General features: G+C 43.6%; 1 protein-coding gene across 2 annotated transcripts in view; it reads right to left on the minus strand.

Annotated features, from left to right (window-relative positions):
- ATXN7L1 (ataxin 7 like 1) overlaps nucleotides 1-25,625 on the minus strand; it is a 162,006-nt gene that overhangs the window by 109,158 nt on the left and 27,223 nt on the right. The window contains exon 1 of one of the 2 annotated variants that reach the window (XM_044984651.1): nucleotides 14,585-14,601. The exons of the other annotated variant lie outside the window; for it this stretch is intronic. The gene's annotated coding sequence lies outside the window, so the exon portion shown is untranslated. Of the gene's footprint in view, nucleotides 1-14,584; nucleotides 14,602-25,625 lie in introns of those variants that run through there. 2 annotated transcript variants of the gene reach the window in all.

Genomic DNA, 25,625 nt, shown 5'->3' on the forward strand with positions numbered 1-25,625 from the left:
ATCACTTATTAGAGAATCTTGGTTAATGGGGGTAGTATGTAAAAACTGGTATTAATATTAAGTAGTTTTGTCTGAGCAAAGTTAATAGAAACACAGGTAAAACAAATTAAATAATTGTTCCCCTCTACTTGTGTGTGATCCACCAAAACTATCATCCAGGCCCACTCGTCATATCATGTCTTGACTTCTGCAACCTTCTTTCTATCCATGACAAAAGCAAACTTGTCCCGCTGAAGTTAATTCAAAACACCACTGCTGGGGTCATCTTCTTGGCTTGTTACTCTCACTATGTCACTTCCACTTTTCATCCCTCCACTGGCTCCCATTTTTCTGCTACATGGAACACCAGCTACTTTGTTCACCTCTGAGGCCCTGCATGACTTGACTCACACCTACCAACCCTAATGCACTGTCTGTTCGCCTGCTCTGCCAAAGATTTGCCCTTCATCCATTTTTCCCTGGGGCGCCTTCATGCTTTCTCCCAGGCTGCTGTTTATGTTTGGGAGGAACTCCCTGTTTAAAGCAAAAACAAAAAGCCCACCTCCTTATCTTTCTTCAAATCCTTTCTTAAAACCTGGGGAAACCTATGCCTTTCTGAAAGGCGTAGGCAGAGTGGACAAAACCTTTGTCTACTGTTGAAAACCACTGTGTAACAGTTGGGTGTTGTTAGTACAAGGTCTTCAAAGAGAAACTTACGCGATAAATGTAATAGTACTTATTTTAGCTGTGTCAGAAGGATGAAGTACTGAGTCAGTTTTGCCAGGATTTGGACCTGCCGTGGCAAGGAGTATTCCAGACCTCATGATTACACTACTCAAGGTATTTCCTCTGGCTACACATGTTCTGCAGAGCCAGTTGTTCCTAAACAAAAATGATTAAAGTGTACCCGAGAGCCAGTTTTTGAAGCATAACAAAGTTAGAAATCAATTTTAAAAAATAGTGAATTGGCTTTGATGAACATACTGGTCTGGGCCTCAAATAATGTGTATCTGCATAGCCACTTAGCTGAGAATCTGGGCCAGTGTGTATTCTGTGTCACTGAAACAAATGAATCCATGAACATTTCCATGAATTTATATTTGTAAATTCCACCCTTCATAAAAAAAAGAGTATGGAACTAGCAAGATGTTTGTTTATCTAACTTCCTGGGTATGTTTATTATGTTCCCCTTGCCTTCATTTGTGTTTTCTTTTCAGATTGTAAACTTTTGGGGTAGGAATTGTATCTTCTAATGTGGCTGTACAGCAATCATCTCAGCAGAAAACAGCCTTAAGCTAAGAGTAAAATAAGGGGTAAATGATACTCAGTTGCAAGCATCTTTCTGTCCTCTTTCAAAACCAACACAAAAAAGATCTTGCAGTACTTTTTTTTTTATTCAAAAGTATGTCTTGTGTCTATTTTGAAATAGTGTCACATTCAGTATAATTTCCAATAAGAAGGTTCACATCAGTTTTCATTGTTTCTTATTAACTATACTGCAGTCGAGTATATTTGAATAAATTTAATGTTTATGGAATTGGTTTTCGTTTCTTACTGCCAGCAGTAAACATTTTAAGTAATAATGGATGATTGTGAAACAGGAAGAAATTTAGAACTTTGCCTAATTTAAAGAAGGAACCAGTAGTTCAGTGACTGTATTGCCATTGGTGTGGTCTTGTAAGGTTAGTGTTCTCTCTTGTCAGTCAATCAAATAGTACCAATAATGAAATAATTTTTTTTCATCCAAGGATTCATTTCTTACTGCATTCCCTGGGGAATTACTACCTCTGGATGACATTGGGTATGTCTGCACTGCAGCTGGGTGGTATGATTCCCAGCATGGGTAGATAGACTCAAACTAGTGCATTAAAAATTGCAGTGTGGCTGTTGCAGTGTGTGTGGCAGTTTGGGCTAGTTGCCTGAGCTTGGACCCAGAGGGTCGGGTGCACTTGGACTCGGGCAGCTGACCCAAGCTGCTGCCCATACAACAATGTCCACACTGCTATTTTTGGCATGCTAGCTGAGGTAGCAGGAGTCTGTCTACCTGCACTGCGAATCACACTGCGAATCCAGCTGCAGTGTACACATACCTATTGTCTCTGAAGGTGGTGTAGAACTAGTTTTAGTGATTTAGCAGTTTACTTCTTTGTAATGCTTTTGCTTTGAGGCTCTTGTGGTGTTTGGTTGCAATGCATGAAAGGTCCCCCATATATCGGGATCTTGTTTGGCTTACTTCCTCTGGCATCTTAAAAAATTCCAATTCACAGGGTACCATGGATTCACACTAGCTGATCAATCCACTGCCCCTCTGCTCCTCTCCCAGACCCCACATCCAAGGAGTCCTCATGGAGCTGAACTCCATGGCATGCATAGTGTGTGGACCATTGAGTTGGTGCCACACATCTTACCCCTTCCCACTCACCCCATGTATATAGAGTGGAACGTCACCAGTTACTGAGATTTAAGAGACTCCTCCAGTTGGGGACAGGATATGGCACTTAGAGTGAGAGTGGAAAGTCAAAAGAACGTTACAGAAGCTGAAGGGAAATAAGTTGATCAAAGGAGAGACATTGGAGTCAAGACAATGAACCCTGAGTATTCTCAATCTTCACAGAAAAATAGTGGCATGACCTAGGCCGTGTGTATTTCCTGGTCCCTGAACATGTCCCAGAATTGTGCTCCAGAATTAAAACTTTAAAAAAAACCAAAACAAACCCTAAAGTTTTTAGACTTAGACTGAAAATTGAAAATGTGAAATAAATATAAACTGATGCAGTGTTCCAAGTCTGCAGACATGACTGAAACAACAGCTCTAAGACCCGTACGAACAGTTCCCAGTTCACCCTACTAACATTATTGTTATATGTTGGGTCAGGAAAGCTCAGGACCACAGAAATATATCATGGAACAGCCTCAGGGTAGCCTGGGTAACAAAAATGGAACAATCCATGAAGTCAAAGAGTATTTTTAACCCCAGGATAATGTATTTCTATAATTTACTAATTATGTTGTTATAACACTATCTGCCAAAGTATCAGTGATCCCTCCCAGCTTTACATTACCTGCATATCTGAGTTGTGTACTACACTCCTCTCTCTAACTCAACCAAGCTAGTTAATGGACCACAAAAGACCCCTTCTTACACTACTTTTCTGTACCATGCTGCTCCTCACATCTCTTAGCAACAGTCTCTATGCCTTTTTTGTCTATCTGAACATTTTAACTCTGTTTTCAACATTCCAGCTAAATGCACTATGTAGTGACATAAAAATCTATTAAAAACTGTGATGGGCTAACCTCTTCTGTTGCCCTAGGCAGGGACCGAAAACACGGTCCTTCCTCCCTCCCCCTCAATCTGTCTCTATCTAAGGCCTGGTCTACACTAGGACTTTAATTCGAATTTAGCAGCGTTAATTCGAACTAACCGCTCAACCGTCCACACCAGGAAGCCATTTAATTCGAACTAGAGGGCTCTTTAGTTCGAATTTGGTACTCCACCTCGACAGGTGGAGTAATGCTAAATTCGACATGGCTAGCTCGAATTAGGCTAGGTGTGGATGCTAATCGAACTTAGTAGCTCCGGGAGCTATCCCACAGTGCACCACTCTGTTGACGCTCTGGACAGCAGTACGAGCTTGGATTCTCTGACCAGCCACACAGGAAATGACCCGGGAAAATTTGAATTCCTTTTCCTGTCTGGGCACTTTGAATCTGACGTCCTGGCTGGACATCGGGGCGAGCTCCGCAGCACCTGCAACGATGCAGAGCTCTCCAGCAGAGGAGTCCGGCCAATCCAAGAATAGAAAGAGGTCCCCAGCATGGACAGACCGGGAAGTCCTGGATCTGATCGCTGTGTGGGGCGAGGAGTCTGTGCTCTCGGAGCTGCGCTCTAACAAGCGGAATGCAAAGACCTTTGAGAAGGTCTCTAAAGCAATGATAGAGAAAGGATACAGCCAGGATGCGATGCAGTGCCGCGTGAAAGTCAAGGACCTGAGACAAGGTTACCAAAAAGTCAGAGCGGCAAACGGACGCTCCGGAGCACAGCCCCAGACATGCTGCTTCTACGAGGCACTGCATGCCATTCTCGGTGGGTCTGCCACCACTGCCCCACCAGTGACCGTGGACTCTGAGGATGGCATAGTGTACCTGGACAGTTCCTCGGCGATGTTCGCCGATGGGGAAGATGAGGAAGGGTTTGTGGAGGACGGCGCAGGCGACAGCGAACACAATACCACTTGCCCTGACAGCCAGGATCTCTTCATCACCCTCACAGAGATCCCCTACCAACCCTCCCCGCCCGTTAACCCGGACTCAGAATCAGGGGAAGGATCAGGCGGTAAGTGCTATAAACATGGAAACTTTTATTTTTTAAAAACGGGTATAGAAAAAATAGAAATACTATATACAAAATTTTACATGTCAAACTATATAAATAGTAGGTCCACACATATAGGGATTGAACAATAATCCTCTTGGGACAGTTCAAGAAAGCTCTCAGAGAGCAGCTCGAAAAGCCTCCGCAGGAGGTTCCTGGGGAGAGGTGCCTTATTCGGTGCTCCATGGAAGCACACTCTTCCGCGCCAGGAGATCCTAATGTAGAGAGGAATCATCGCCTCCACCAGCATTGCTGCATATGGTCCTGGTCTGTGCAGGGCTTCCAGTAGCATCCGCTCTCTCTGACTGCGAGTGACCCGCCTCAGGGTGATGTCGGTCTGGACAGGCTGCATCTAAGTCGGGCAATTAGTGTATTGTTACTATTGTTAACGGTTTACAATTAGGTTGCATAACAACGACCCTCACTTAACAGCCACGTGCTGGAGGCCACAGAGAACAAGCAGACATTGATCTTTCCCGTGCACTGGCGGGAGGGGCTGGAAAAGGCTCAGCCTTTCTGCTTTCCAGATTGCCTTTAGCAGGAGAGCACAGCTATCCACTAACTGATAAGCATGATCTACTTTAAGGCTTACCAGGACTGCCTGCAAGACGGATTATGCTGTATCTCCCCGCTTGTCCGCTCTCCTGTGCAATGGCGCCAATGAGAGCGTATTCCGAAATCTCGAACTTTTCCTGAGATCTCGTGAGACTTGGTGCCCTGTATGGTCTTGTTCAGAGAAACTGACTAGACTGAGTTCACTGTTCGCAAACATGTATCTGTTCAAGGAAATCATTTACTGTTTCCCATCACACAGCTTCTGCTCTTTCCCGGACTGCCCCGGCATCCCCCTCGCAGAGGCTGGCTCAGATTAGGCGGCGAAAGAAAAAGACTCGGGAAGAGATGTTCGCGGAACTGATGTCCTGCTCCAGAGCCGAGGCGGCAGAGCAGAGACAGTGGAGGGAGAGCCTATGTCAACAGCATCGCACACACATCGAATGGGAGGATAGGTGGCGGCAGGAAGACCATCAGGCGACTCAAACGCTGCTTGGGCTAATGAGGGAGCAAACGGACACGCTCCGGCGCCTTGTTGATGTGCTGCAGGACCGCAGGCAGGAGGAGAGAGCCCCCCTGCACTGTATCTGCAACCACCCTCCAACGCCAAGAAGTCCTGTCCCCCCCTCACCGAAAATTACAAGACGGAGGGGCGGTAGGGGCCGTGAGAACTGTCACTGCACCACAGCTGAGCGCTAATGTTCCACACACCTCTGACACTATAACTGTTTAGAAGCGCTTCCCTTACAGGATCACCCAGTCCCAAATCCAAGTTTCATCACCCCACTATGTAGTAGATTAATAAAAGCTGTTTGCTGTTGTTCACTCTTTCCGTCACGTCTTTCGTGTCAGAAGACTGTGTATGTAGGGGGGGGGGCAGGGGATTTATAATTGCACGGGATAGCCTACATTAGCAGGGTACAGACTATCGGGGGCAGGATCAACTGCAGGTCACACACAGACTGCATTCAGTAGTCACCAGGGTCCCTCTGTGTGGTGTATGCTGCCCCGGGTCATTCTGTGATGTGTACGCTTGTCCACGGTCCTAGCGCCTGCCACCCCCTAATGTTAAGGCATGCTGCCCTTACCATGCACTTCCACCGTAGGCGCGATCCTCTCCGCTGCCCTGAGCCCCAACAAGAGCCCTCATCCACGGACAGATACTCACCCTTGCCCCCCCCCACCCCTTCCTACGCCCAAACCCACAGCCCAGAGCCTGCATCCAAATCCCTATCCAAAGACGGCACCACTCGCCCCTTCCTGCAAACCCACCCCTACATGCACAACCACTTGAAACCGTCCCCCACCCCAGAGACCTATGTAGGAGCAGGAGGCTGTCCGTCCTGTATTGTACAAGCGGTCTGTACATCAGTGCACACCGTACCCAGCACAGTATGCGTCCATGTTTCAAACCCTGAACAGAAATGCAAAGTAAAGGAAAGATTTATTAAAAATAAGTGTTCCATTTAATTTGTTTAAAAACGTGTTTTGGAAGTGGGGGAAACTTGGAGAACGGGGTATGTAACCGCAGATCTCACTCAACCCATAGAGACACAGGCCCAGGATCAGCTTCTCTTAAAATCAAGTGTAGAGTCATCGGTTACCCTGCTCTCCGAGGAAACTTGCTTTCAAACCCTCCCGGATACACAGCGCTTCCCGCTGGGATAGTTTTTCGGCACGGGTGTCTGGCTGAGCGTAAACAGCAGCCAGGCGTTTTGCCTCAACCTCCCATCCGGCCAAAAAGGTCTCGCCCTTGCTCTCACAGACATTGTGGAGCACACAGCAAGCAGCAATAACTACGGGGATATTCTTTTCGCTGATGTCCGAGCGAGTCAGTAAGATCCGCCACCTCCCCTTAAGACGTCCGAAAGCACACTCCACCACCATTCTGCACTTGCTCAGCCGGTAGTTGAAGAGTTCCTTCTCACTGTCCAAGGCGCCTGTATAGGGCTTCATGAGCCAGGGCATTAGCGGGTAGGCTGGGTCCCCGAGGATCACTGTAGGCATCTGCACATCCCCAACCGTTATTTTGTGGTCCGGGAAGAAAGTTCCTGCCTGGAGGCGTCTAAACAGACCAGAGTTCCTGAACACACGCGCGTCATGAACCTTGCCCGCCCACCCAACGAAGATGTTGGTAAAACGTCCCCTATGGTCCACCAGTGCTTGCAGCACCATTGAAAAGTAGCCCTTTCGGTTAATGTACTCGCTGGCCTGGTGGGCTGGTGCCAGGATAGGGATGTGAGTCCCATCTATAGCCCCACCGCAGTTTGGGAATCCCATCGCGGCGAAGCCATCTATGATGTCCTGGACGTTTCCGAGAGTCACTACCTTTGAGAGCAGTTGATCAACGATTGCGTGGGCTACTTGCAACACAGCAACCCCCCCGGTAGATTTACCCACGCCAAAGTGGTTCGCTACTGACCGGTAGCTGTCTGGCGTTGCAAGTTTCCAGAGGGCTATGGCCACTCGCTTCTGCACAGTCAGGGCTGCTCGCATCCGTATGTCCTGGCGCTTCAGGGCAGGGGCCAGCAAGTCACAGAGTTCAAGGAAAGTGCCCTTACGCATCCTGAAGTTTCGCAGCCACTGTGATTCATCCCAGACCTGCAGCACTATGCGGTCCCACCAGTCCGTGCTGGTTTCCCGGGCCCAGAATCGCCGTTCCACACCATGAACTTGACCCATTGCCACCATGATCTCCACGGTGCGGCGTAACCTGCTTTGTGAGAGGTCTGCGCCACTCTGTGAATTCCTGTCCTCACCGCGCTGCCGGAGCCTCCTAGCCCGATTTCTCAGCAGCTGACTGTGGAAGAGGTGGACGATAAGGTGCGAGGAGTTGACAACGGCCATAAGTGCAGCGATGATCGCAGCGGGCTCCATGCTCGCAGTGCTGTGGCGTACGCGCTGTAACTGACAAGAGAAGGGCGCGAACAGATTTCCCGCCGGCGCTTTCAGGGAGAGAGGGCGGGAGTGACGGTTCAATAATGACAGTTACCCAAAACCACCCTCGGCACATTTTTTCCCCCAGCAGGCATTGGGGGCTCTACCCAGCATTCCAATGGGCAGCGGGGAGTGCGGGAACTGTGGGATAGCTTCCCACAGTGCACCGCTTCCAAAGTCGACGCTGGCCCCGTGAATGTAGACTCAGAAATTCGAATTAGTGTATTTAGTATCAAGTATCAGAGGGGTAGCCGTGTTAGTCTGGTTCTGTAGAAGCAGCAAAGAATCCTGTGGCACCTTATAGACTAACAGACGTTTTGCAGCATGAGCTTTCGTGGGTGAATACCCACTTCTTCAGATGCAAGTGGTGGAAATTTCCTGGGGCAGGTATATATAAGCAAGCAAGAAGCAAGCTAGAGATAACGAGGTTAGATCAATCAGGGTGGATGAGGCCCTGTTCTAGCAGTTGAGGTGTGAAAACCAAGGGAGGAGAAACTGGTTCTGTAATTGGCAAGCCATTCACAGTCTTTGTTTAGTCCTGAGCTGATGGTGTCAAATTTGCAGATGAACTGGAGCTCAGCAGTTTCTCTTTGAAGTCTGGTCCTAAAGTTTTTTTGCTGTAGGATGGCCACCTTAAGATCTGCTATTGTGTGGCCAGGGAGGTTGAAGTGTTCTCCTACAGGTTTTTGTATATTGCCATTCCTAATGTCTGATTTGTGTCCATTTATCCTTTTTAAAGGATCAGACATTAGGAATGGCAATATACAAAAACCTGTAGGAGAACACTTCAACCTCCCTGGCCACACAATAGCAGATCTTAAGGTGGCCATCCTACAGCAAAAAAACTTTAGGACCAGACTTCAAAGAGAAACTGCTGAGCTCCAGTTCATCTGCAAATTTGACACCATCAGCTCAGGACTAAACAAAGACTGTGAATGGCTTGCCAATTACAGAACCAGTTTCTCCTCCCTTGGTTTTCACACCTCAACTGCTAGAACAGGGCCTCATCCACCCTGATTGATCTAACCTCGTTATCTCTAGCTTGCTTCTTGTTTGCTTATATATACCTGCCCCAGGAAATTTCCACCACTTGCATCTGAAGAAGTGGGTATTCACCCACGAAAGCTCATGCTGCAAAACGTCTGTTAGTCTATAAGGTGCCACAGGATTCTTTGCTGCTTCTACAGAACCAGACTAACACGGCTACCCCTCTGATACTTGACACCATGCAAGGCACTGCATTTAGCCGTATGGAGTGGAAATCCATCAACCTCATGAAGAAACTTGCACAAATACAGACAGATATCATCTTCCTTTCCAAATGCAAACGGATGGACATCATACCTAATGGACTAAAGGTAAAAAATCCACTACTATCTACATACTACACAGACCACAGTGAGAGATTATGCCATACTCTATCGAAGAAACTGAGGAACCACCTGATCAGCATCCTATACAGCAAACAGGAAAACATCAAAAAAGAGCTCTCCAACCTGGAGACTCTCATCAATAACCAAACTTCCATACAAACGGACTTCACTAAAATAAGACAGGAGATCTACATTACTCACTTCACCTCTCTACAAAGGAAAAAGGACTGTAAGCTGTCTAAACTCCTACCTGCCACATGGGGCCACAACCGTGGTACAACTAACCCATCCAGCAATATCGTCAATCTATCCAACCACACACTCAGCCCAGAAGAACAGTCTGTCCTATCTCGGGGACTCTCTTTCTGCCCTGCCACCCCCACCAATATGATACAGTTCTGCGGTGATCTGGAAGCCTACTTTCGCCGTCTCCGACTCAAAGAATTCTTTCAGGACAACACTGAACAGCGCACGGATACACAGTTACCCTCCCACCAACAGCACAAGAAGAAGAACTCCACATGGACACCTCCTGAGGTACGAAATGACAGTCGGGACCTAGACATTGAATGCTTCCGCCGACGTGCACAGGCAGAAATTGTGGAAAAACAACATCGCTTGCCTCACAACCTAAGTCGTGCAGAACGCAATGCCATCCACAGCCTCAGAAACCATCCTGACATTATAATCAAAGAGGCTGATAAAGGAGGTGCTGTTGTCATCATGAACAGGTCTGACTACCAAAAGGAGGCCGCCAGACAACTCTCCAATACTAAATTTTACAGGCTACTTCCCTCAGATCCCACTGAGGAATACACTAAGAAACTGCACCATCTACTCAGGACACTCCCTACACTAACACCAGAACTAATCAACATACCCTTAGAGCCCCGACCAGGGTTATTCTATCTACTACCCAAGATCCACAAACCCGGAAATCCTGGACGCCCCATCATCTCGGGCATTGGAACTCTCACTGAAGGACTGTCTGGATATGTAGACTCTCTACTCAGACCCTATGCTACCAGCACTCCCAGCTATCTCCGTGACACCACTGATTTCCTGAGGAAACTACAATGCATTGGTGACCTTCCAGAAAACACCATCCTGGCCACCATGGATGTAGAGGCGCTCTACACAAACATCCCACATACTGATGGAATACAAGCTGTCAGGAACAGTATCCCTGATGATGCCACAGCACACCTGGTTGCTGAGCTCTGTGGCTTTATCCTCACACACAACTATTTCAAATTTGCTGACAATATATATCTCCAGATCAGTGGCACCGCTATGGGCACCCGCATGGCCCCACAATATGCCAATATTTTTATGGCCGACCTGGAACAACGCTTCCTCAGCTCCCGTCCATTCACGCCCCTTCTCTACCTACGCTACATCGATGACATCTTCATCATCTGGACCCATGGGAAGGAGACTCTGGAAAATTCCACCACGATTTCAACAGCTTCCACCCCTCCATCAACCTCAGCCTGGACCAATCTACACGGGAGGTCCACTTCCTAGACACCACGGTGCAAATAAGTGATGGTCACATCAACACCACCCTATACCGAAAACCTACCGACCGCTATGCCTATCTTCATGCCTCCAGCTTCCATCCCGGACACACCACAAGATCCATTGTCTACAGCCAAGCACTGAGGTACAACCGTATCTGCTCTAACCCCGCAGACAGAGACCAACACCTAGAAAATCTCCACCAAGCATTCTCAAGACTACAGTACCCACACGAGGAAATAAGGAAACAGATCAACAGAGCCAGACGTGTACCCAGAAGCCTCCTACTGGAAGACAAACCCAAGAAAGAAACCAACAGGACTCCACTGGCCATCACATACAGTCCCCAGCTAAAACCCCTACAACGCATCATCAGGGATCTACAACCCATCCTGGACAATGATCCCACACTTTCACAGGCCTTGGGTGGCAGACCAGTTCTCGCCCACAGACAACCTGCCAACCTGAAGCATATTCTCACCAGCAACTGCACACCGCACCATAGTAACTCTAGCTCAGGAACCAATCCATGCAACAAACCTCGATGCCAACTCTGCCCACATATCTACACCAGCAACACCATCACAGGACCAAACCAGATCAGCCACAACATCACCGGTTCATTCACCTGCACTTCCACCAATGTAATATATGCCATCATATGCCAGCAATGCCCCTCTGCTATGTACATCGGCCAAACTGGACAGTCTCTAAGGAAAAGGATAAATGGACACAAATCAGACATTAGGAATGGCAATATACAAAAACCTGTAGGAGAACACTTCAACCTCCCTGGCCACACAATAGCAGATCTTAAGGTGGCCATCCTACAGCAAAAAAACTTTAGGACCAGACTTCAAAGAGAAACTGCTGAGCTCCAGTTCATCTGCAAATTTGACACCATCAGCTCAGGACTAAACAAAGACTGTGAATGGCTTGCCAATTACAGAACCAGTTTCTCCTCCCTTGGTTTTCACACCTCAACTGCTAGAACAGGGCCTCATCCACCCTGATTGATCTAACCTCGTTATCTCTAGCTTGCTTCTTGCTTGCTTATATATACCTGCCCCAGGAAATTTCCACCACTTGCATCTGAAGAAGTGGGTATTCACCCACGAAAGCTCATGCTGCAAAACGTCTGTTAGTCTATAAGGTGCCACAGGATTCTTTGCTGCTTGTATTTAGTATGGATACACAAATTCGACTTCATAAGGTCGAATCCACAAATTCGAACTAAGTTGATTCGAAATAGTCTTGTAGTGTAGACAAGGCCTAAGGGCAGCAACTGAGCCCAATAGTAATTCCAGTAGTATACTAGGGTACACTGCCAAATATGGAAATCTGCAAGTATATATTAGTGTATGAGTGATCCAACCACAGTCTCCCGCTTGCAGTAACTGGTCTTTGGGTGTCCAGTCAGTAGATCTGACTGGACACCCTCAGGTCCCCATTTTGACCTGACTTTCCAGTCGAAAACTTTCAAGTCCACCTGGCCACCCTAACTAGGGATGGAGGAGGAACTAGGGTTAAATGTGGAGCTGGGCTAGGGGCAGAGAGGCAATGAGGGCAGAGCCTGGCAGGGGGTGGAGAGGGAATGAGGGCAGAGCAGGGGGCAGAGTGGAGCTCGGGGCGGATCTGGCCTGGCGGTGGAGCAGGACTGGCCTGGGGGTTGAATGAGGTTGGTGGCAGAGCTGGGCTAGAAGCATGGCGTTCCCTTCCCGCCTCCCCATGGGGACTGGCCCGAGCCCTGCCGCCCCCACTCCCGAGAGTTTCACTGCTGTTTTACACACTGTTTCCACTGTTTTAAGCACACACACTGCTTGTTCCATATTAGAGCACAACTAGAAATACCCTAGTAGATACAGTTGTTACCCGGGGTTCTTTCAACCCAAAGCTCTTGGTAACTTTTACTCTGTGCGAGGAGGTGTCAGGAAATAAATCAGGGGAGACACGGCCATCCGACCGATAGATGGCTGGCACAAACAGGACAACACAAGAGTGCTTTCTCTTAAAGCTAACCTTTACTTAGTCTCAAGCACTTACACACGTCCACAACAGGTTAGTAACACATCCCCAACCCTTGATAATTACCGAAGTTGAGTGTGGCTCTCGAGTGGCACAGTGGCAGCCCGCCTGCCAGTGGGGAACACAAGATGCATCCAGAGATAGAGACCAGTACCGAAGAGTCCCCCCATCTCAAGCTTTTCCCCCTTATTTATACATTAGTAATAGAATGACATGTCCCTTAAAGAAAACTTGTTACGTAAGCAGTTTCAATGATCAAGCAAGAGGTTCCTTCTGATTATTGATTAACCAGGTGTGGGTTTTTCCAGAGTTTGCAGCCTTGAGACCCCAATAGACATTCCTGGGGCACATCCTGCTCTTCTAAAATGTATCAGCAACTTCAACACAATTCTTATCAGGAAGGATGCGGGGTCAAGCTGCCCTTTCTGTGGCAGCCAAAACTCCCTCCCCTCCTGCCTTGGTCAAGCTGAGATTGCTGAATGGCCAATTTACAGTTTCAAGCACTTTACTGGTTTGCCAAAGTCTCCCCGTACACAGTGACATTTCATACACTATGCTTTAGAAGCAATAAGCCTCCCAGAAATCTCTGTTAATTCCACAGAACACTACATGGTAAACAAATATTCCTGGTTGAAGGTATCACCAGTCACACAAATTCAAACAATCATTGAGGAAGCTTTTCTAAATTCCATTGAGACAGCTTTAGAAATAGAGGCGGTTTTGATTGTGTGAAGCTGAATGCTCAAAAATACATACCAGTCAGGGAAATATCTTCAACATCATCTTTTAAATAGCTCTCTCATTATATATCATGTAATGAATGTTTTAATTTATTTAGATAAATGTAGCAATTTTATTTAAAAACACTAGCCTACAGTATTTTCTAGCTTGTCTCTAATAAATATATTTTAGAACAAAAGTCCCAATTCAATATTTTTAAAAAAATTGCTATGACTTATTATATTAATATCAACAGTTAAGCAAAACAGCATTAAGCTATTAAAACAATTATATGATTCACTGCAGGATTCTGAAATGAGAACTAGACAGAGCAGCATCAGTTGCATGTAAAATATTGCAAATTTTAAGTACAGTATTTCACGCATTCAAATATAATGTTTTGCATATATTTGGCAGTACTCAGAACTCCTAATGTAGTACTAGTGGAATAAACAGAACCCATTAGCTTTCAAAAATACATATTTGTATGAGGCAGGAAATAAATCAATCTTACTGTGATCAAAGAAAAAAAATACCAGCAATACAGACCACTTCTTACGCACTTAGAACAAAAATAATCTGAAGTAGGTAAAAACAGTCTTTTCAAAGGAAAAATGTAATCCACCAATAGCGAACTAGGACAAAACTATCACTTAACTATTGAGCTTTGTTCTAGCTAGCCCTCTGTGGATTACAGTAAAGCTGTTTTACCTGCTTTACAATATGTTTGAAAGACATGACTTAGTAAAATATTTTGTTGTAAAACAGGCAGACATCACCCGAAAGCATGAAGAACTGCTTCTGGGTTGTTTTTTTTTAAAGGTTGTGTTATGTGTGTATTTTTATTAAAGTAATTCTCTCAATTTTGGTGTGTTTCCCTATTTGATTTGGGTCTAATCACACCTATCTCTGCAAAAGTACACTTAATGGATGAGAGGGTAACAAGGAGCTTCTTCCCTCATAGTGTACCATAACTGGGCTGCAGACGCTGGTAATGGTAAGGGAAGTGGTAGCACCTAGCATTGCCTACTGCACTATAGACCATCAAAGATGATGTTTCTGGGTGGGGACAAACCACCATCCCACTTCTCTCTCCACTCACCATTGTATATTGTAGAAGTTTTGGTGATCGGGCACTGAGACGGAAGGTAGACCAGAATTCATATATATGTTCTGTGGGAAATAAAATATATGGGTTGTTGTGCCACCATGCACTCCTGTTTCAATAGCACTCAGCATATGAACCAGGAAACAGAGTTTAGAAAACTGCCAAAAAAATGCCAATTTCCAGGTTTATATGCATGTAACATTTTCCTAGGAATTCAAGGGTAACCCGTGTGTGCAATGTACATCAGTGACTAATCCAAATACTAATTATATTTCCTGCAGAGCATTGTCAAATAAACTATCACCTGCACAGTTTGTCAGAGCAAGGACCAAATTTTTATGTTGATCATATACAAGATAAGTAAAAGGATGGAAGGACAAAGTACATTTGCTTTGAAGGAACTTAACACCTCTGCATACAGTAGAGATTATGATCTCATACTTGGGTCTTTAGCAAACGCAAAATCAGAGTCAGAGTCACCTTCTTTACAGTATGTTTCAATTTGATATGTTTTGATCTGGCTTGTTTTTTACTTGTATCTATTTATGATTTTGGATTGAGCCCACAAGTCAGGAATTCAAAAAATTATTAATAAAAAACCCAAACATGTATGTTAAAAAGACATCTTGATGGATGTTGGCACCAGACTAGAGATGGGAAAACAAGTATCTTCCATTATCGTGCTATACATCAATACATCTATGCCCAGGTGATGATCCCAATCCAGTTCATAGTGGACAAGTCCATACCACAAAAACCACTACAGCTGGCAATTAATGGACATCCTTCTTGGCAGGCTCAGCAGAGAGGCCAAGTATTGGAAAATGAACTCCTCATGACTCTCACCAGGCCGATACGGTGGTACATTGGCAGAATCATGTTAAAAAGCTTGCATGTGCTGTACCTGCTATGGCACTAAACACAAGGCTTCAGACTCTAGTGATATAAATCCAACATCTTTCATAGCATTAAATTCACAATCCAAGTTTTAAAATATATTTTGTGAATCACTACTAAACAAATTAATGAAATTCTTCCTTTTTATATTGGTGGTTCTACTAGTGCTGTCACAACACAACCAATCCACCAACAGTTCTCAACATAACAATAGGGGATATTATAGGGATTCACATTTTCAGTCTCAAACAAAAGTGCTATTTGGACTACTTGTTGGAAATACAGTATGTATTTGTATATATATATTCCAAATAATTGATATCTGAAAGAATCTATTTGGTATGTAAAAACATAGCCAGTGATTAAATTTTAAACTAACGAAAACATGGATTTCAATGGGATTCTGCCTTTAAAATTGAAGCTTGCAGTGACTTTTGTAACATTATACACAATAACTGGATTAAAACAACATTAAGTTTGCAAAGTCAAGCATTCAAAAGCTAGAAATGCCAAAATTGAGGTTGCCTGTGCAACCTTAATTTGGCCTACTTGTGTGCATGCATTATCTGAAATCAGTCTTATAATGGGGTGTGTTGTGCAACTTTAATAATAGGGTGTCAACAGCCCAGCCTATAATTCAATATTGGCCAGATAATTTTTTTCTATTTCCCCAAAAGCAACAGTTATTCTGTCAAACACCAGTTGAAAGTATGATGCTCTAAACTCAGCCTGTAAATTATAATGTACAGGAGATTAAACTTAAACCTAATGCTACCCTTGAACTTCAACAGCTGAGTCCTATAAATGGATACCCCTTCAGAGAGAAATCCTTTTTGCCAGGTACTATTTAAAACTACATTTCTATTAAAAACCTTGCCTGAGACACAAATTACCAGAGATACCTATCTCCCACCCACGCAATTACTATAATGCAGAGTTCAAACATGCCCCATATTAGTTTAATGCAGATATGGATGGCTTGTGCAAGGCTTTCAAGATCACTTAAATCCTGCAGCCAGGCTATGCATGAATGGGGGTTTTGAAGCAGGTGGCTTTTGTTTTATGCAGGCCAGCTTGGAGGTCTGATTTGGGACCAGCCAAAATAAGAAGTCATGCAATCTGGGATTCTGCAGATGTAGTGGTCCTAAATACCCCACACCTCTAGCTGGCATTCTAACACCAGATTAGAGCTGTGGGTGGAGGGGTTGCGCTGCAGCCCAATGCCTTGGCCTCAGGCAGGAGCAGATTTCACCTTCTCAATCTGTCTCTCATAGAGAGAAATTGCTTGTGCAATTCCTAATTCAAAGTAAATGAAATGAAAAATAGTGGGCAAAAAAACAACAAAAACCAAAACACATACACCCCCCCAAAAACCCCTATGTGTACTAAATTATCCAGAATACATAAAGGTAAAAATTAATACACCAAAAAAAAGTAAGCTTAGTGCATGCTCTTGGCAGCTAACTAAATGTCAGCCAACTCTGCCAGACTTGACATAAAACAAGTGGAATGAGGCTAGTTTTTGTTATTTCAGTCTTATGTGGAGTGAAAATCTAGCCTCAACATGAGAATACAAAAAGAAAAAAATTGGCCTATGCTTAACATCTTTGTATTGCAAGTCTTGACAAGGTAATTAAATGATCATATGTATTAGTGAAAAACAACATGTACGAATGAGAAACCATCAAACTTCCTTTTTTCATCAAGGATACAAGCGCTTTTCTTTCCTTGACAAAGGTCATAATACACTGGACAAAACATTAACAATTAGAGAAAACAGTAATTTCATTAGTAGAGATGATACACTTGATAGATTTACTTTTTCACAGTTTTGATGCTGTTTCTAATAAAATATGACACTGATAATATCAGAATGCTTATGAGAAACAAAAAATAGTTATGTTCTGGTTCATTGGCTCTCAAATGAATGTTTGCTGAGGCCGCCATTTTGACAGTTAAAATATTATATTAGAGACAGCCTAGTGACATGGTCATTTGGAAGTGTCGTAAATAAAATAATTGTAAAGAATAATATGTATTTAATTAATGAATTAAAGGGCCATATCACAAAACAGTTGATTTTCCTGTTGAACAAAAAGTACTAAAGGTGTGACGAATTCACCATCTGAAAATGGTTTGTGATGCAACACAATGCAATAACTTGCCTTGAGTGATGCCAGATGGAATTCATCATTTTGGGGAAGAAAGTCCTTCTGTTTCTTTTGTTGTTGAAGTGTCTCACTTCTGATTTTACCCAAGAGCTTTTTATGGGAAAAAATGTCACCATAGTTTTTCTCTACTTCTGATTAATGAGTGTTATAATGATGCTGCCCAGTGTACGATTTCACCTGATGAAGTACTGTTTTACATATTGCACAAATCGTTATAGTTTCAGATGAATTTGGTTCCAACAAAACTAAATACTTGTCTTCCCATTCACTCTAAAACACCCTCTTTTCCTCGTGTATGTCACGGTTATGGTTTGCAGAAGGTGATGCTGACAAGTCAGAGTTACCTTTGTCACTCTTATTAGATTCAGTGTGAGCTGGTCACTTCTATGCTTCCTTTTCAGCAGAAAGGTTTTGTATGTCCATAGTGGTACACAAGGAATGTGAAGCTGCTACTGTGGTTGGGGCTGCCTTGACTAGTGGGTTCCTCTGAGCTAGAACCCTTGGGGAGGCTTCTGGAGGCCACACACGCAGGCTGCTCCTTGGGCCTGTCCTCGGTCCGTGTGCTTCATGGTGCTCTGTGTCCCTGCAACAGCTGCCACCTGTGCTCTCTCCCAGCTGGACCCCTAAGTTCACTGCAGCGTGTGCACAGTCCTGCACCTGCACTCCCTGGCTGACACTGCCCCAGAGTTGTTTCTGGGGCTCAGCTCCCCAGCAGCAGCAGCAGCATCACCACTACTATGCAGTCTCTCCTGTACAACATCTTCCCACTTGTGCCTTGCTGGATTCCGCCCCTCATGGACTGTATATGGTAGATTCCAGACCAGAGCTGGTCAAAACATTTTCATGCAGAAGAGTTTTCTAACGGTTAACGCTGATTCGACTAAATTGAAACATTGTGTGGGAACTTATATTGAGTTTGTCAAAATGTCAATGAAAAACTATTGAAACATTTAATATATCCTCCCCCTACAAGGTGATTATTTCAGAGCTGGTCAGGTGGTACCTTAGTGAGTGACACTCCCCTTCAATGGAAGGCAAGCCGGGAAACAATGAGGTCTGGCGAATCAGGGCATGCCAGCGCCTCCTTGACAATGAGCCAAAGGGGGTGGCGAGAGAGGGCAGGTTCCTTCCCACAGCCACAGGCAGCAGCCCCATAAAGTATAATGAAATATCACCAGGCCCACCTTGGGCTTGGGCACTGCTTTAAGAAGCAGAGCCAGGGGCCGCAGCAAGGAGTTTGGAGAATGGGCTCTGGGACCCCAGAAGTCACAGTGGATGCACTCGAGAGTCACTGTTCTAGTTCAATGTACGGCGAGTGAACCATTCCTCATTCATTTTACAGCTCAGCCTTCTTCCTCTGAATCACAGTTCATTAAATTCTACTGTACCTACCATCACTCTGCAAAATAGCTAATCTTACATGCATTCAGAATATAATCTCTTTGAGGCTATAAGTAATTATTTCAAAGGGAGAAAGGATTTTATATTCTAGACTACTGTAGGGTGTCCTAGATATTTTTTAAAAAAATGTTTCTGTAGTAAAGAGATCAAATGAAAGATTATCCCCTACGCACATCTTGTGAAAAAAACAGGTATGCCAACCCTAGCTTTCATAATTAGAGAGTGACAAATCAGGTGTGCATGATCTCCCCGACCTGTCACCATACTCTTATATAATGAGAGTCTCTGCCCCCAATTAAAGGCATATGGTAAAATGACCTTGCAGATAGGAAGCACAGAACAATAAAATCATACCACAGAAGTAAATAATGGCGAAGACCCTCTTGGTCATCTAGTCCTTCTCTGCCAAAGCAGGATTATTCTCAAGTGTACACTTACTAATATTTTGTCCTGCCTTGTTGTAATTATCTAAGTAATGGGACTTCCACCACTTCCCTGGAAACTACTTCTCAGCCTCCAATCTCACTGCTGGAAAGCTTTTCTTGATAGTCTGCCTGCCTAAATTTTGCTTTCTTAAATTTCAGTTTAACAACTCCTAAATATGCCAGGGTCGCCCAGAGGATTCCGGGGGCCCGGGGTCTTCGGTGGCGGGGGGCCCTTCCGTTCCGGGACCCGCCGCCGAAGTGCCCCGAAGACCCGCGGCGGGAGCCCCCCGCCGCCGAATTACCGCCGAAGCGGGACCCGCTGCCGAACTGCAGCCCGGTCCTCGGCGGTAATTAGGCAGCGGGGGGTGTGTGTGTTCCTGCTGCGGGTCCTCGGGGCACTTCAGCGGCGGGTCCCGGAAGGGAAGGGCCCCCCGCCGCCAAATTACCGCCGAAGACCGAGCTGAACTTCGGCGGCGGGTCCCGCTCCGTCTTCGGCGGTAATTCGCCAGCGGGGGGTCCTTCCGCCCCGGAGCAGAAGGACCCCCCGCCGGCGAAGACCGGGAGCACAAGAAGCTCCTGCGCCCGGCCCCGCAAGAGTTTTCCGGGACCCCCGGAGCGAGTGAAGGACCCCGCTCCAGGGGCCCCGAAAAACTCTGGTGGGGGCCCCTGTGGGGCTCGGGGCCTGGGGCAAATTGCCCCTCTTGCCCCCCCCCCTCTGGGCGGCCCTGAAATATGCCACCATTTATTAGCCTAAACATTTCATGTTCCTCTTTGGTGTTTACAGTCTACAAATATATTTGTATTTATATATTATTTAGATTCGTACAAAAGTTAAAAGGGGCACCTATCCAGAGCTTAGCCAAGCAAAATATATTTACCATAACTCAGTCTTTCCTCAAATCAGTCCCCACAACTCCCTACAAAGTTTTGTTGGTCTTCTCTGAGCATCTTCCAATTAATCAATACATTTATGATAACAAACTAAGTACTTCCAAGGGCAGTCATAGCCAAGGTGTAGTTATACTGAACAATTATCTTCCTACTCCATAGCATACAACTTCAGACAGCTTTACAAACTTATACCTCATTTTCCCCCAGAGTTATCATCCACAATCTTTCATTATACTGCTTTCTAAATTTCTCCCTCCAACTGAATACCTATGCTTCAATTTAGTTTTTCCTCACATGTTATTAGCTGGTTTCTCTTCCAAGTTGAGGCTAATTTTATTTTCTGCCCATCTCCCTTTTGGGATAGGGCATTCTTGCAGTTGCAGCAAAGGATTGAAGTGCACAAGAGCTGCACTCTTTCTGGAGCTATGCAACAGGCTTCCTGTGCAATCTTGGGCATGTCACCGTATCTCTCTGTCCCTCCGTTTCCGTAAAGTGCTTTGAAATCTTTGAATGGAAGGCACTATAGATCTGTAAACTATTACCATCTACAGATTTAATTTGCTAGTAGTCCTTCTTCTAGACCATTGCTAACCCAAACTGATCCCTGCAGTACTCCACATCTCCCCAAACATGATACTTCACCATTTATCACCACACTAAGTTCCTTAAGTCAGTTTTAAATGTAAGATTTTGAGACATTATATCATACAATTTCCTAAATTCCAGTAATTTTATATCTATCACTTTTCCCTCATTCACAAGTTTATTTTATCATAAAAAAAGTCATCAAATTGGTCTGACAAGTTCTATTCTTTTTACAAACCTATTCTGCTTGTTGTTCATGGCTCCACTGCCACCTGTTAAGAGAGACTTTCATTTAAAAGGGAAAGACTGACTTACAGGGCTGTTATTGCTAGGATCATCATTTCATTGTTTTTGATCACTGGAACTACATTTATTTCTCTTTCATTTTCTGTTACAACCCCAGTTTTTTATTATTTAAAACTGGCTGAGAACTGTAAAGAAAAGGGGGAAGGGAGAGAAAGGTGAAGTGGAGAACTGAAAGAATCCAATCTTATTTAGTAAGGGGCAAATGAACAGGATTCCAGTTAATGAAAGCCATGTGGACAAACCTCTCACACCGTGGATTACTAGCTCAAAAAAATCTTCTACAAAAACAGATGTCTAGAAAGAGAGCGCATTGAGGACATGACGCCCGCCCGCCCACCCACCCACCACAAGGAGTACTGTGTTGCCCCCCAAGTATGTTCCAAGATGCCACTAAGGCCAGCATATAATAGCCAAGATGTCAGTCTCAAACGTCTGTCTTCCATATGGTAAAGTGCACTGAACTACATTACCAGTCTCACAACTAGATGACATCATTTAAAATGACTTTTTGCAGAAGTAGCCACAACTATATGCTTGCAACACTGGATATTCATGCATATAATGTACACAGATTAAATAGTTTTAAAAGTCTAAAGCTGGATAACTCAATGCAATAGTACAACATACTTGTTATTCAGGACAACGGCATTCACGAATAGACAACAGGCTCAATGCCTGGATTGATGGCACATTCTGACTGATATGAACCTCAGTATCTGGAATACTGAAACTGAAGAGCAACTCAAGCAAAAATGTATTTCAATTATGTAGCTATATAAGCTATTATGCATTTGTCAATAAAAGCCAATTTTTTGTTTCATTTATGCTTTAGTTTCACACACACATTCTCTCATCCAGATAGTACTTTCCTCTCCATTACTTCCACATCATGGTCTGCTGCAACCCTAACGCCTGCAACTCTGACTCCCTCCGATATTTAGTTTTTGAAATTATATTAGAGGGAAACTAGCAGAAACACAAGACAAGAAAAAACCTTGTGAGAACCCCAAGCTTCACTCTGTTTCTATGTCAGTAGTAAAAGGCAAACCCTACAGTAATAGAGACTCCTAAAGAAATCCAAAAATAGAAGAGAAAACTAAACACCTTAACTATAACTGGCCTTGCCTTTTTCACTCTCTGAACCTAACATTATAATAATGCCTTTAAACTATTTATTTGAAAACAATAGCATAGTTACCAACATTTAAAAACAAACAAACAAAAAAACCCAAACCTTTTTACTAAGATTTTTAAATAAAAATGCAAAAGTGAGTATTTTTCAGGTGAGTTTTTCCGCCATGTGAAAAAGAGAGGGTTCTCCCAGTCGGTCACATTACAATAATCTAAAATTACAATTAAAAAAATAAATGCTCAAATGAATCTGCAGATTATAAAATTAGTAATGCAAAATACCTGATAAAATTCAGGGTTTAAATTATACAGATGTCCTACAGTTAGTGTGGAGGAGGAGTAAGGAGAAAAAAGGCAAAACTTACAACCCAATGTTCTGCTGTTTTTTTTCCTGCATACCTAGGACAGCCAATAATAGTGGCTTCTACGGTGATTTGTTTTCCCCTTTCTCTGCCTCCTCCACACCTTTAGAGTTGTAGCTCATGACATGCAAGACCCTATGTTTCAAACTCAATTGAACTGTGTAAAGTATCCTCATATCCTCCTAGTGAGGTGTTCGGTGTCTCTGAATTCAGACACAAAAGAACAGGGCACACTGCTACACACTGCAATTGAACAAAATTGATTCAGCAAATTAGTTCCAATGCTTTCCAGAACTCAAAATAAAGTAATATTGAAAAAGAGTAAATATTTACAATACCAGAGCAGACCAATGGCCCGTCTAATTCAATTTCCTGTTTGCCAGTGGCCAGTATCAGATACTTCAGAGGAAAGTGTAAACCCCCACATAATGGACAATGCTGCAGTGACATGCCCTTTGGAAAAGACTCTTCCTAGCCCCAAGTAGCTGGTAGATGCCTTCTGTCTAATCACACGAGATTTTAAAATCAATTTCATCCTAACTAGTGTAAATGCATATCTAACATAAATCCAACCCTTTTTTGAATATTACTAAACTATTGGCCTCAATAACATCCTCTGGCAATGAGTGCCACAAGTTAATTATGCCTTGTATAAAAGAGTACTTTTATCAGTTTTAAATTTGTTTTTAATTTTCTTAGATTTTTTAAATATATTTTATTATATGGATGACCTGAGGCTCCCAACTGCCTTTCTCTATGCCACTCATTATATATACTTCTATCACACCATCTCTTATATGTCTCCTCTCTAAACAAATGAGTCCTAATAATTTTAGTCTCTTCTCACACGAAAATTTTCACATTCATCTATTTATCTGTTGCCCTTCTATGGGCCTGTTCTACAATATTTCATTTATATCCTTCTTGAGATGGAGGTGTCCGGAATCAAGTATAGTATTCTGTGTGAGGGCACACTGGAAAGTTAGACAGTGATGTAATATTTTCAAATAGTGTCATTCCTTTTTATAATGGAGTTAAACGTTTTGTTGCTTTTTTTAGATCACTGCCGCACACTGAGCAGACATTTTTATTGAGCTATGCAGAGTGACACGTAGTTCTTTTCTCATGAGTGATAACTTATTAGATCCAAAATGCACCATGAGCTCAAATTACCCCTTTCAATGAGCATTACCTTGCACTTATCTACAGTGCATTTCATGTGCCATCATGTTGTCTAATTGCCTAGCTTTAGGTCTCTTTGGAATTCCTTATTCTCTAGTTGACTTATCTAAATAATTGTGTCATCTGCAACTTCTGCCAACTTCACATCATTGGCTTGGTGATTAATAAACTAAACATTGATATTAGTTATGGAATCTTGGGGCTTCCCACTGTTAACCTTCTTCCATGTTTAAAATTGGCCACGTTTCCTGATATTTATCTTCTGTCTCAGAGACAGTTTTTAATCTACGAAACAACTTAACCATTCATTTTGTGACTTGATTTCTTAACTTCTTGCGATGGACTATATTAAACTCTCTTAAAAATCAGCACATTAGGAAATAATGAGAACGTACAGAGATACTATCTGAGCACCTCAAAACAGTAAACTTTGCCTGTTACCTATCTGTAAAATGGGGATAATATTTCTCTACATCACAGGGCTATTGCAAGGATGAGAGTCATTTTAAGAGACTTACCCACAGATACACAGGAAGTCTGTGCCAGAGATGTGAATCAATATATCCAGAGTCCCAATCTTGTGCCTTAACCACAAGACCATCCTTACTTCGTCAACTATTTTGCTGACTGTCTTAAATCATTCAAAAAGATGGGGTAAAAAACTCTTTATATAAGCTATGCTGGTTTGTGTCTACCTTACCATGCAAGGTGTTTTATAATTTTTTTTGTTATATACCTAGAACAGTACTATACCTAGTACTGAAGTAAGGCTTCTGTAGTTCCCAGGGGCATGCCTAGCACCTTTTTAAAAGAAAAGTAGCTTGGCTAACTTTCTCTCTTCGAGTATAGTACATGATTTTAATTATATATACTTTTTTTTGTTACCAGCTCAGCCGTTCCATTCTTAAGTACCTTCGGAATTCTGGTCTTAGCGACTTGTTGCTTTTTAAATGATCATTTTGTTCCAGCACCTTTTGTCAGCTCAGTTTCTTGCAGTCACTCATCTTTATCCACAAAGAATAGGTCTGGGTAGGTATTCAAAATTCCTCTGCAGTGACTACAGAGCAAAAAACTAATTAGCTTCTCAACAATGTCCTTAACTACACAGGGTTTCTCTTTTTTACTCCATGGTAGTCTAGCACATCTACTGACCTGCTTGGAGGCTTCCTGTTTCTGACATACTTGAAGAATTCCTTGTTGTTTGCTGATGAGCTTTGGCTATTAGCTGTTAAAATTCCCTCTTGACCCTCCTAATTTCCATTTTACAATTTACCTGTCATAGTTTACTTTCCTTGTTACTGAATTCACCACGCTGGATTTCCATGTGACAAATGCCCTTCAGACATGCATAAAAAATGGTGCATCTTGCCATTCAATGACAAATGTCTTCCTTTTTGCTGAGGAGCATAGGCCATAGTTTCTGTTATGGTAGTATCATATGCTTAAATATCCCCTGTACTAATTCTAAGGATTTGAATGTAGCTTTTGATTTTAAAGTATTTTTGTCATTATTAGATTCCTCCCTTGTTTACTCTACTGGATTTCCTCATACAGTTTGCTGCACCCCTGTCCCTAAGAACACATACCATTTTTTCATATATGTAACTCACATCTTGATGGGAAAACCACAGGACTCTACTACTTTTCTGGCAAAAAATCTTCTTAATCTGGTTAGTTTTCTCCG

The sequence above is a fragment of the Mauremys mutica genome, chromosome 1, assembly GCF_020497125.1.
Source record: "Mauremys mutica isolate MM-2020 ecotype Southern chromosome 1, ASM2049712v1, whole genome shotgun sequence".
Taxonomy (NCBI): Eukaryota; Metazoa; Chordata; order Testudines; family Geoemydidae; genus Mauremys; species Mauremys mutica.